Consider the following 12,267-nt stretch of genomic DNA (forward strand, 5'->3'; position numbering starts at 1 on the left):
AGACTTATACTATTGTAAGCTCTTAGGGCATGTTTTGAAGTTTATTTTCTCTGTACTGAATTTATTAGCTATTTAAAAATTTAATAAAATTTTCTCTTTCCTGTTGTGTCCATTCTATGCTTGGGTTGTGTCCCCATCAAGTGGTATCAGAGCAGTTTTTCCTGAGTGTGTAGACAGAGTGCCAACTATGAGGTAGTTTGCACCAGGACTATGTGGTTGTGGGTTTGAGTTAAAAAGATGCCTCCATGAAGAGAGTGTGGTGGAAGGGCTGGAGCTATTAATCCTAAGGAGGTTAGAACCCTCCAAAGGCAGGTACAAGTATTGCAGGAGGAGCTCCATAGAGGAACAAATGTTGTTGCAGGCAACAAAAGTGAGGATGAAAATGAAGAAGAAGAAATTGGACTAGAAGGGGAATTTGATGAGGAATTTTTGAATCAAGTTGAGGAAAGGCTTTTTAGGGCCATTACTAAGTTTGAGAAAAGACCTACAATTGATGTGGGTGTATTTTCAAGAAATCTGAAACCAGATGAGTTGATCAACTGGATTAATGAATTGGAAGAGTACTTTGAGTATGAGGTTATCAGGGATCCAGATAGGGTTAAGTTTGCAAAGGCCAAACTGAAAGGCCATGCCAAAATATGGTGGTAAGAGGTTTAATTGGAAAGAAATAGAAGAGGAAAGGAGAAGATCACAAGGTGGGATTGTATGGTGGACAAATTGAAGAACCAATTCATTCCTGTTGATTATGAGCTTGATTTGTTTAAGAAGATGCATGGGTTAAAGCAAGTGGGAAAATCAATCCAAGAATATACAGAGGAGTTTTACCAACTTCTGATTAGCATAGGGCATGCAGAAGTAAATAAGGAGAAGGTTGCTCATTATATCAGTGGTTGTGACCTAGCATCCAGGAGGAATTAAGTCTGGTAAGAATGACCAGCATTGAAGAGGCATACCAATTTTCCCTACAAGTTGAAGAGAAGCTAAATAAGAGGTTTGAAGGGAGACAAAGAGGGCATGGTCAAGGTGGAAGGGGTAGTAGTAGGTCATCTGGAGGCCAAAATGAAACCCAAAAAAAAAATGAAGATGTGGGTACTAGCAGGAACCAGAGGAATGAGGGTTTCAACCACTCCCAAGATCAAGACTTTGAAAATTAGAGAGGAAGAGGTAGAGGACATGGATAAGGAAGAGGAGGCTTTTTTGGTACCTATTTCCATTGCAATGAAGAAGGTCATCATGCCTTTGAATGCCCTCAATGATAAGGAAGGACAGATAGGAGAGCTGAGGGTCAAGCTAGGGTTGCTCATGTGGATGAGGATGCACAATCATCACATTTAGAGGATGCAAAAAGAGGAGAGACTTTAGTAAATGAAAGGGTCCTACTAAGTGGTGAGATTGAACCAAGATAAAGGAGGAGTTTATTTTGTACCAGGCACAAGTGTGAGGATAAATGTTGTGATGTGATCATTGATGGTGGTAGCACTGATAACTTGGTATCAGAGGAGATGCTCTCTAAGCTGAAGCTCAAGAGGGAGAAACACCCCCAGCCCTATTGGATTTCTTGGGTGAAGGATGATCATAAGGTCATGGTAAGTGAACAATGTTTAGTGAAATTCAAAATTGGGAGTTACCATGATGAAGTTCTCTATGATGTTATTCCAATGGATGTTTGCCATCTATTGTTGAGTAGACTGTGGCAGTTTTATAGGCATGCAATACATGATGGTCATGCAAACACATACTCTCTAACAAAGGATGGAGTTCACCACAAACTGAAGCCCATGAAAAAGGAAGGCGAAAAGGTATGTAGCAGTGCTAGAATTTGTCTTGTTGATGGAAGGAAGTTTTTAGATGGCATGAAACATTAGCGTATGTGCTATGCTTTGATCCCTAGGAAAGATAAAGAAAGTAGTAGTGAAATACCACTTGAAGTTTCAGATTTACTAGGTGAGTTTGAAGATATCATCTCTGATAATGTTCCAAAAGGATTGTCACTAGTAAGGCAAATTAGTCATCAGATCGATTTAATCCCAGGAGCTAGTTTACCTAACAAGGCTACTCACAGGATGACTCCTACTAAAATTAAGGAGCTAAATAGATAGGTTCAGGACCTATTGAAGAAGGGCTTGATTCAGGATAGCCTGAGTCCATGTGCAGTACCTGTAGTACTAGTACCAAAGAACGATGGAGAGTGGAGGATGTGTATAGACTCTCGAGCTATATATAGGATAACCATCAAGTATCGATTTCCTTTTCCAATAATGGATGAACTTATCGATTGCTTGAGTGGAGCTCATTACTTCACAAAGATAGATCTTAAGAGTAGCTATCATTAGATATGGATTCAAGAAGGAGATGAGTGGAAAACTACCTTCAAGACCAAGGAGGGTCTTTATGAGTGGTTAGTCATGCCCTTTGGATTGACAAATGCCCCAAGCACCTTTATGCAGCTTATGAATCAGGTACTTAAGAAGTTCTTGGGAAAATTTGTTATTGTTTATTTGGATGATATTTTAATTTTCAGCAAGATTTTGGAAGAACATTTATTGCATATTCATAGTGTCCTTGAAAGGTTAAGGGAAGAGAAACTGTTAATTAATTTGAAGAAGTGTATCTTTGCAAAAAGGGAGTTAGTCTACTTGGGGTTTGTTATATCACCTGAAGGTCTCAAAATGGATCCAGAGAAGGTAAAAGCCATATTGGAATGGCCTACTCCAAGGTCTGCTACTAAGGTAAGATCATTTCATGGTCTGGTTAGTTTTTATAGGAAGTTCATTAAGAATTTCAGTGGCATATGTGCACCTTTGACTGACACAATAAGAGGGGATAGAAAAGAGTTCAAATGGACTGCAGTAGCTATGAGAAGTTTTGAATTGCTGAAGAAGAAGGTAACAGAACAACCTGTGTTGGCACTTCCATATTTTAGAAAGATGTTCCACATGGATTGTGATGCTAGTGGCATTGCTATTGGGGATGTATTAAGCCAAGAAGGTAAGCCTATTGCATATTTTAGTGAAAAATTGAATGATGCGAAAAAGAAGTATTATGTTTATGATCAAGAGTTCTATGCAATAGTTCAGGCCTTAAAGAAATGGAGGCATTATTTATTTCCAAAGGAATTTGTTTTGTATGCTGATCATCAGGCATTACAGTACTTAAATAGCCAAGGTAAATTGAATTAGAGGCATATGAAGTGGGTAGAGTTCTTGCAGAGCTATACATTTGTGTTGAAGCATAGAAGTGGAAAATCTAACAGGGTTGCTGATGCACTAAGTAGGAGACAGTTGTTTCTTACAGTAATACAGGTTAAAGTAGTTGGGTTTGATGAACTCAAGAATCTGTATCCTGAGGATCCTGATTTTTCTGAAGTGTGGAAAGCTTGTAAAGAGATTGTTGTTCTAGATAGAACTAAGTGGTTAGACTATCTAATTCAAGATGGTATGTTATTCAAGGGCAGTTAATTATGCATTCCAAGGAGTTCCATGAGGGAAAATTTGATTAAAGAGAAATGCAGTGGAGGGATGGCAGGACATTTTGGTCGAGATAAGACCATTGCCATTCTTAGAGAACATTATTTTTGGCCTCAGATTTCATAGGATGTGAAGAAGTTTGTACAGAGTTGTCATATTTATCAAGTGGCCAAGGGATTTAGTCATAATACTGGACTATATCAGCCATTTCCTATTCCATCAAAGCCATAGGAGGACACAAGTATGAATTTTGTTCTTGGATTGCCAAGGACAGAAAGGGGTAATGACTTAGTATTTGTGGTGGTTGATAGGTTCTCCAAAATGGCACATTTCATTCCATGCCACAAAACTCATGATGTTGTCCATATTGCAGGCTTGTTTTTCAGAGAGGTGGTAAGACTACATGGTCTTCCAAGGAGTATAGTTTCTAACAGAGATACTAAATTTGCAAGGTATTTCTGGAGAACATTGTGGGAGAAGTTGAGAACAGACTTGAAATTTAGTTTCACACATCACCCATAGACTGACAGCCAAACAGAAGTGGTAAATAGAAGTCTGGGAAATTTTCTGACATGTTTAGTTGGGGATAAACCCAAGGGGTGGGATTTGATTCTACCACAAGTAGAGTTTTCTTACAATAACTCTATAAATAGGAGTACTAGTAGATCACCATTTCAAATTGTATATGGAAGTAGCCCAAGCACTGCACCAGAGTTGAGGAAGATAGAGCAAGGGGAGAGGACAACTGCTAAAGCTGAAGAATTTGATGAACATATCAAGTGTCTACATGAGGAGGTTCAGGCACACATTACCAAGATGAATCAAGAGTATAAAGCTAGGGTTGATCAAAGGAGAAGACATAAGGAATTTCAAGTAGGGGATCTAGTCATGGTACACTTACGAAAAGAAAGATTTCCAGCTGATACTTACAACAAGCTGAAAATGAAGAAATTTGTCCCTTGCAAAATTTTGAAAACATGACTCAGGAAATGCATATGAGGTGGAGTTGCCAGATGGTATTCACATTTCTCCTATTTTCAACATTATAGACTTAATAGAGTATCATGATGATGGTGCAGATGAGGAGCCAATGTTAGAGCCATGTCTAATTCCTGCTTCTAAGAAGGAGGAGATAGAAGACATTCTAGATCACTGTGTGGGCAAGAGTACCAGACATAGGTAGTATGAAGAGTATTTGGTCAAGTGGAAAGGACAGCTGATCGAGGACTCAACTTGGATATTAGCAGCTGAGGTTTCCCATTTGGGATTTCCTCTACAATTCATAAAGTGACAGGGTCACTTTTCAATCTACCCTGGGTGTCTGATGCAGGAGCATCCAAAGGTATAAGGGCAATCTTGTGTCAACCAAAAAAAATGTACTTAGACTTAGTTATTTTTTCATATTTTTTCATTTATGGATACCCATTTAGGTCAAATAAAGGTTCCAACTCTCACAGTTCCACTATCAGTGTTCTAGGATAGAGTATTTGAACACCTTGGGATACGTGTAAATGTCACAAAAATAGGAGTATGTAATTGAGCCATCATTTTGATGAACTAGAAGGTATAAATTTTCCAAATGAATTTAATTGTAATTTAGAGCATTCCAGAGAAAGAATCAGGTCAAAAGGCCCCACGATTTGAAAGTTATTGCAATTTTTCAATTTTTGGAGACCTCCTAAGAGTGCTTCAAAGTCAAGTTAGGGGCATTAAATGACCTCAAAAAGGGCCAAAAAATGGGTCAGGAGAAAATCTTTTCCATAGGGTTATAGAGCGCTTCGAGAGCTTTTCAGAAATGTAAACGATTTGTCAATTAGAGCTACGGTTCAAAAGTTATGGCTCCTGAAAGTTCGGTTACCATTTTTGGATTCTTCTAATTTTGTACCAACTTCTAATGTGACTTCTAGAGCCTTCTATTTGGTCGGTGGATGCCAACTAGCACTTTCTAGAATGTATTCCTAATCCTTAACCCTCCAGGGTCTATTTAAGAACATTTATGACATTGTAAAAGGCAGTTCAGAGTAGAGTTTGAGAGGAGGTACTAAAAGGAGAGATTATCTCCAAGATTATACTATTGTAAGCCCTTAGGGCATGTTTTTAAGTCTATTTTCTCTGTACTAAATGTATTAGCTATTTACAAAGTTAATAAAATTTTCCCTTTCCTGTTGTGTCCATTCTATTGTTGGGTTGTGTCCCCATCAGATTTTGGCCACATTTTCTTTGAGAAGGAAGTCCTAACCCACAATCTTTCTGCTATTCAAACCTCTATTTAGGAGGATGGATATGATGAGTTAAATAGGGAGGTTGAGTTGTCTATCCTTTCAAATTTACACAATATTATTACTAAAGAGGAGAAGTTCTGGAGATAAAGATCAAGGGTAAACTAGCTCAAAGAGGGAGATTAGAATATGAAGTTTTTTCATCTCACTACTCTTAAGCATCATGCAAATAATAGAATCATAATTTTAAAGAAAGGATAAGGATTGCTGACTAAGGATGAGGAAATATCAATTGAGGCTATTTATTTCTTCTCTTCCTTGTTGTCTTGGGATCTTTTGCTTTCCAAAGTGGATTAGGATGAAATTGTCTCTTGTATCCCTAAGGTCATCCTTCCTCACCATAATAATCTGCTTCGAGCCATTCCTTTCAAGTCAGAAGTTAAACAAGCTCTCTTCTCATTGCCTGCTAATAAATCCCCTAGCCCTTATGGCTTCTCATTTTTCTTTTTCCAAATGTTTTGGCCTATTTTGATGAAGGATTTAGTGTAGGTTGTTCAGGAATTCTTTGGGGCAAGAAGCATTCTTAAGGAGATAAACTCCACTTTTTTAGTTCTCATTCCTAAAACTCCTAGAGCCAATTCCTTGGACAATTTTATACCTATTAGTCTTTGCAATTCTTCCTACAAGATCATTTCAAAGGTTCTTACTTCCAGGTTAATCAAACTCCTCCCTCTGATTATTTCTCATCAGTAAACTAGTTTTGTCTCGGGTAGACAAATTTTAGACTCCATAATGATGGTGCATGAAGTGATTCACTCTATGGAAGCTGGAAAAAGGGAAGGGATGTTACTTAAATTGGACCTTTCTAAAGCCTATGATAGGGTCAATTGGTCTTTCCTAGATAGGGTGCTAAAGGCTTTTGGGTTTGATGACAAATATTGTAAGCTGATTTCTCAGGTGGTGTCTACTTCCTCTCTTGTAGTTTTAGTTAATGGATCCCCCTCTGATTTTTTCAAACCCTCCTGTGGCCTTCATTAGAGGGATCCTCTTTCACTAATTCTCTTCATTATCTTGGCAGAATGCTTAGGCAAACTTATAGAGAAGAATAAGAAGGTAGGGAGAATCAAAGGTTTTAAACCTTCTTCTAAAAGTGCCTCTTTTTTACATCAGCAATTTGTTGATGATACCATAATGGGAGGGGAGGCTTCTATTAAAGAGGCAAAGGCTATGAAGGACATCTTGGATATCTACTCTAGAGGGTCGGGGCAGCTCATCAAATGGGATAAGAGCTCTATTTTCTTTATCAACACCCCTCTACCTATTTTGGGCTACCTTTGGGCACAAACCCTCCTGATTATTTCTAGAATAGCATTATGGATAGATTTAATAAGAATATGGTTGGTTGGAAAGGGGCCTCACTTAGCCAAGCTAGAAAATGCCAATTGGTGAAATCCACCCTTCAGAACTTGCCTGTCTATGCTTTGATCCTCTTTGTGATCCCTGTAAAATTTGCTAAGAGAATGGAAAAAATTAAGAGAGACTTCTTATGGATGGGGGCTGAAATGAATAAAAGGTATCCTCTTGTTGCTTGGGAGAAAGTTTTCCTCCCTAATAAATATGGGGCTCTAGTCATCAAGAAGCTAACTCACCTCAACAAGGCTCTACTGGCAAAGAAAATATGGCATATCTTCAGCAGCACAGGGGAATAGAGAGACATTATGGAAAATAAGTATATTAGGAGACCCTCTAAACAATTTACCCTCTTCAGCGAAGATATCCCAAGAGGGTTTTCTGTTTGGAATGGTTTTTTAAAAGCAAGGGATCTAGCTAATTCTAGAGTATCTTGGAAACTAGGAAATGGGGAGGACATCCAATTCTAGTCTGATAGTTGGCTCATTTAGGGCCCCCTTATGAACGCCCCCAGCTATGAGGTCTGGATGAATGACTGCATCAACCTTTTTGGGAAGAAAGTTAGTAACTACAAGAATGACCAAGGATGGATAGACCTTTTCGTCATCTCTAAAGATCTTATCCCTATTATGATTATGCTTAACTCTATGGCCCTAAATAACAACAGGGATGAGTTGGTCTGGTGAGATAATGCCAATGGGCAATATACTACTGCCTTTAGGTACTCAGCCCTTTGGATATTAAAAGAGATTCCTCCTTGGTTGAGGGCTTGGATTCCTGGCCTCATTCCAAAAATTAATATGTTCTACTAGTTGGCTCTTCAAGACAAAATCCTTACCCATAATAACCTCATTAAAAGAGTTCATATTATGCCTAGCAGATGTGTGTTATTTAAAGATTAAATAGAGACTAGCAATCATTTGTTCATTCATTGCTCCTTCTCCAAGGAGGTTTGGGTCTTCCTCACCTTGGACCTAGGCTTTAGCTAGTGTGTGTCTTTCAACCTCTTAGACCTCTTCTGTCAATGGAAATGTATGTTCAACAAGTCTCATCTTCAGGAATTAAGCAACTAGATTCTGCCTCATTTCTGTTGGAGCATCTAGAAGGAGAGAAATAATAGAATCTTTAGAGATAAAGTGGAGCTGGCTAAAGTGATAGGAAAAAAAACATTTTCTAATATTAAGGAAAACTATTCAGTAAGGAAAGGTGGAGATATTGAATTAGGTGGCAAAAATAAGGAGAAGGAAAAAGACAGGAAGCCAATTGGCTTCTCCCACCGGAAGGTTGGCATAAAGCCAACTTCGACGGAGTGTCCAAAGGTAATCCTGGCTCCTCGAGAAGTGGAGACATAATAAGGAATGAAAATGGAGATGGTATTATGGCTTTTTCCCTCCTACTGGGTTATCAAACCAACCATTTTTTGGAAGTGAATGTTGCATGTAATGTTTTCAAACTAGCTTTTGAAACTAGAGTTACTAATCTCTAGCTTGAAGGGGATTCAAACAACATTATTAAATACATTAATGGAAACTCTCGGCCATCATGGTCAATTGTGAATCTAATTGATGAGACTCATGAGACACTTGCCAAATTTAGTACAGTCCATGTCACTCATATTTTTTGGGAAGCTAACCTGATTGCTGACAAGTTTGCAAATATAGGGGTCGACGCAAGCCACATTATGACATGGCATCCCAAAAATACTTTTCTGACAAATGTTAAAAGCTTGATCGATCTAGACAAGATCCAAGGATGTATGGAGAGGATCAATACACAATTATGAGAATGAATGGATCAAATGGAAAGGGTACTTTCCAAAAGTTAGCATGGGAAATTATAATTGTTGCAATTTATTATAGACTAGTCGACATGCTTTGTGGGTCATTTATTACTTTTTCAATAGAAGCAATAGAAGGGCTAATTCCTTTTGCATTCTACTTACTCATAGAGGTTCCAATCTATTGCAGTGCGAGGTGCATATGAAAATGTAGGGTGTGCAGAGTGTAGACATGGTTGAAAAAGGTGTAGAAAAGAGCCAGTGGGTGAAACTGAGAAATGGAAGAGCAGGGATAAAGTATGGGAGCAGCTAGATCTAGGTGGGATTACCAAATACATAATGAAATTGCATGGCTTTGATCAGGAGGTGACCAATAGTATGATTGGTTCATGGAAGGATGGCAGAGTGAAGGTGAATGGGGTTTCTTTCATGATCACTAAAGAGGTTATTTTGACCTTTACTCAAATCTCGATCGAAGGTTTTAAGTTTTTCAGGGACAAGAAGCTCTCGTCTAATGCTATGCATGATTTTGTAAAGGACGAGAAGGAACTGAAAGCCCTAAAGAAGATTGACACATATTATGTTCCTAATACCATGAAGAAATTATGGAGGTATGTTCTAAGAGCTATTATAGATTATATTATATTGGACCCTAGGTTTGATAGGGCTTGTACCCACCACTTTGTTCTTTTGAATCATTTTCAACACAGACGTAAGATTTCTTTTCCTTTTTACTTGTTAACTTCTTTGAGCAAGGCAGTGGTTAGCTTCAAAAATAAGCCTATTGATAACCTCACGTTGCATGAGGGGCTCCTGTTGCTTATTTATGAGCATTTTAAGGCCTAGTCTATTAGCAAGGCTCCCCCTCAGATTGAGAATGTGACCTCTAGAAGCTCTAGCTTCTCTTTAGACTCAAATGAAATTCAGAGCTTTAGCTCTGAGGATGACATGATTTCTTTTGCTGATAAGAAAGCCACCCAATAGGTCAAAAACTTGCCTTCCTCCATCACCCCTAGCAGAAAAAGTCCGAGGGATCATGGGCAGAAGCATCCTATGAAGGATGTGAAGGATGATAGTGATGAGGAGGAGGAAGTGGAGACAAAAGAGGAGGAAATGGAGACACATGAGGAAAATAAGGATGATCATGGAGAGAAGAAACACAAGAGGGAGGGTCTAGAGGATGAGATAAAGCAGCAAGAATAGGATATGTCTTGACTACCTCTTTTACCTATCCATATTCATGCACAACCTGAGGAACAAAATTTGGATTTTGAGATAGAAGGTGGGAGGTGTAGGTAAATAATAGGAGGAAAGCTTGGAAAAACTTTAGAGTCAGGACCTCAAAAATGGGCATTTTTAGAGAGGCCATGATCTCTTAGGTCCTCATGGATAACCAAGACGAGACAAGGCTTGAAGAACTCATAGACCTGACTATTGTGGCAATTTTAGACAAAGCAAGGGAAACTAGATTGAATCTCCTGAATAATGCCCACAATAGCATGATTGATAACTTCAGATCAATCAAGTGGCTTTTCCATGAGTTGGAGGAGGTCAAAGAGCAAGTGCATCATATGGAGTATAACAGGAATGGAGCGGACTTTGATAATAAAGAAGGCAAAGGAAAGAGGCTTAGTCTGGAAGAGAGAAGGATTAACAACCTCAAAATCTACAATCATAAGGTCTCAAATCAGATGATTTTGATGCTTAGCTCCATTAATAGAAACATCATATCCTTAATGGAATGGATCAAAGATAGAGCTATGAAGGATGATGAGGATTGGAAAAGATAGAGATAAAGCTAGAATGGGGGTCGACACTACTATGGACAACATCAAAAATGATTAGGACCAAGAGGATCAAAGGGAGCACTAACATGAGGTTGAGGAGAATAAGATGGCCTATGAGATAGCTCAAGTCATGCAAGACCTAGAGAGAAAGAATGAGGACTAATCCTCTGCCTGTTCTTTTTTTTCTTCCTATGTCTTTTTTTGGCTTTTTGTAAGAGCTTTTGCCCTGGTCATTTCTTGTGGTTTCTATTCTTGGTCTTTTCTATGGTTTTAGTCTGTTGGCTGGGCCTTGTGCTTATTATCAGCCTTTGAACTAGTACTTTTTTGGTTGGGCTTTTCATGCTTATTATCAGCCTTGTTTATGTTTTAACTCTTGGGTTTCAGGGTCCCTATAAAACCTATTTATCTAATCAAAAACATCTTTTTGGTTTGGTAAAGCCCTTTTGTTGTCATGCCAAATTTTTTCCATTGATGTTCTTAATGCATCAACAATAACTTTATCCTTACTTGGGAGTCTACCTTATAATGACAAAAAATAAGTCTCATTAGAATTCTCAATTTTCTCTCACCTCACTAAGGCTTTGACTAATGTCATTCCACTTATCCTTAATGATGTACTTGTTTTTCTTACCATATGAGTTTTTTCCATTTTCTTTCCCATTATGGTTTATGTGAGGACCCATCAAGTTGTATTAGCATCTTTAGTTTGTGCTTTTGAACCAATGGATTTGTATGCATCAAAGAGATTTCTAACTATTGTCACAAAAGTTTGCACCCTTGTCCAAAGTTTTTACCTAAGGACAACCTTGTGAAACATGGAAACAACCTCCAAGCTATGGGACTTGAACTATGAGGTTGAGTTTCTGAAGAAGGCTGGCTTCCTTTACTATTAGGGTGCACCTAACCACTCTTGGAGAGGAAAAGGGAGAAGGAATGCATAGAAGCAAATCTACCTATTCTAACCTAAGGGGGGTGATGCACCAAAAATAGTGTTCAAACCAATCTTTGCCCATATATGCACTATTGAACCATCATGACACCAAGAGATATAGATATCCAGACCTGCTTTAATCTAACAACCACATGCAGATCAGAAAAACCCAAATGAATGACACAAGGAAAGAGAGGATTCACTTATATACCATTCATAGGCCAAAAGAGATACAATCTTGCAAGATTGTAGATATCTACAATACACCAATGAGAGGAAAATAGTTCTTGCACTTCACATCAATGGCTAAAGGAGATAAGAATGTCATACAATTGTGAGGTGAAGGGGATTTACAATGAAATTGTAGAGCAATATCAGAGAAAATAGAGAAGAGTCAACCTCAACAAAATCTACAAAAAATTCTTTTATAGCTTAGGCATAATTGAGATGTTCTCTAACTAAAGTTACTCCACAACCACTACCATTAAGTCTTTTTAGAGATCTGGAGAAAATTTGATCTGGGCATAGATTCAAATATAATGAAATTTGATATTTTGTTGAAACAGGGCCCTGATAGAAATGATGCCATTAAACCATTCTGACCAAGTAGATGGATAAACTAGGGTAGTGGAGTGTTCTCTTACTATTTACTAGGTTTAGCATTCATTCAAGAGTA

This window comes from Cupressus sempervirens, chromosome 3 (genome assembly GCF_028749045.1).
Source record: "Cupressus sempervirens isolate cs-2001-9-10 chromosome 3, ASM2874904v1, whole genome shotgun sequence".
NCBI classification, from domain to species: Eukaryota; Viridiplantae; Streptophyta; class Pinopsida; order Cupressales; family Cupressaceae; genus Cupressus; species Cupressus sempervirens.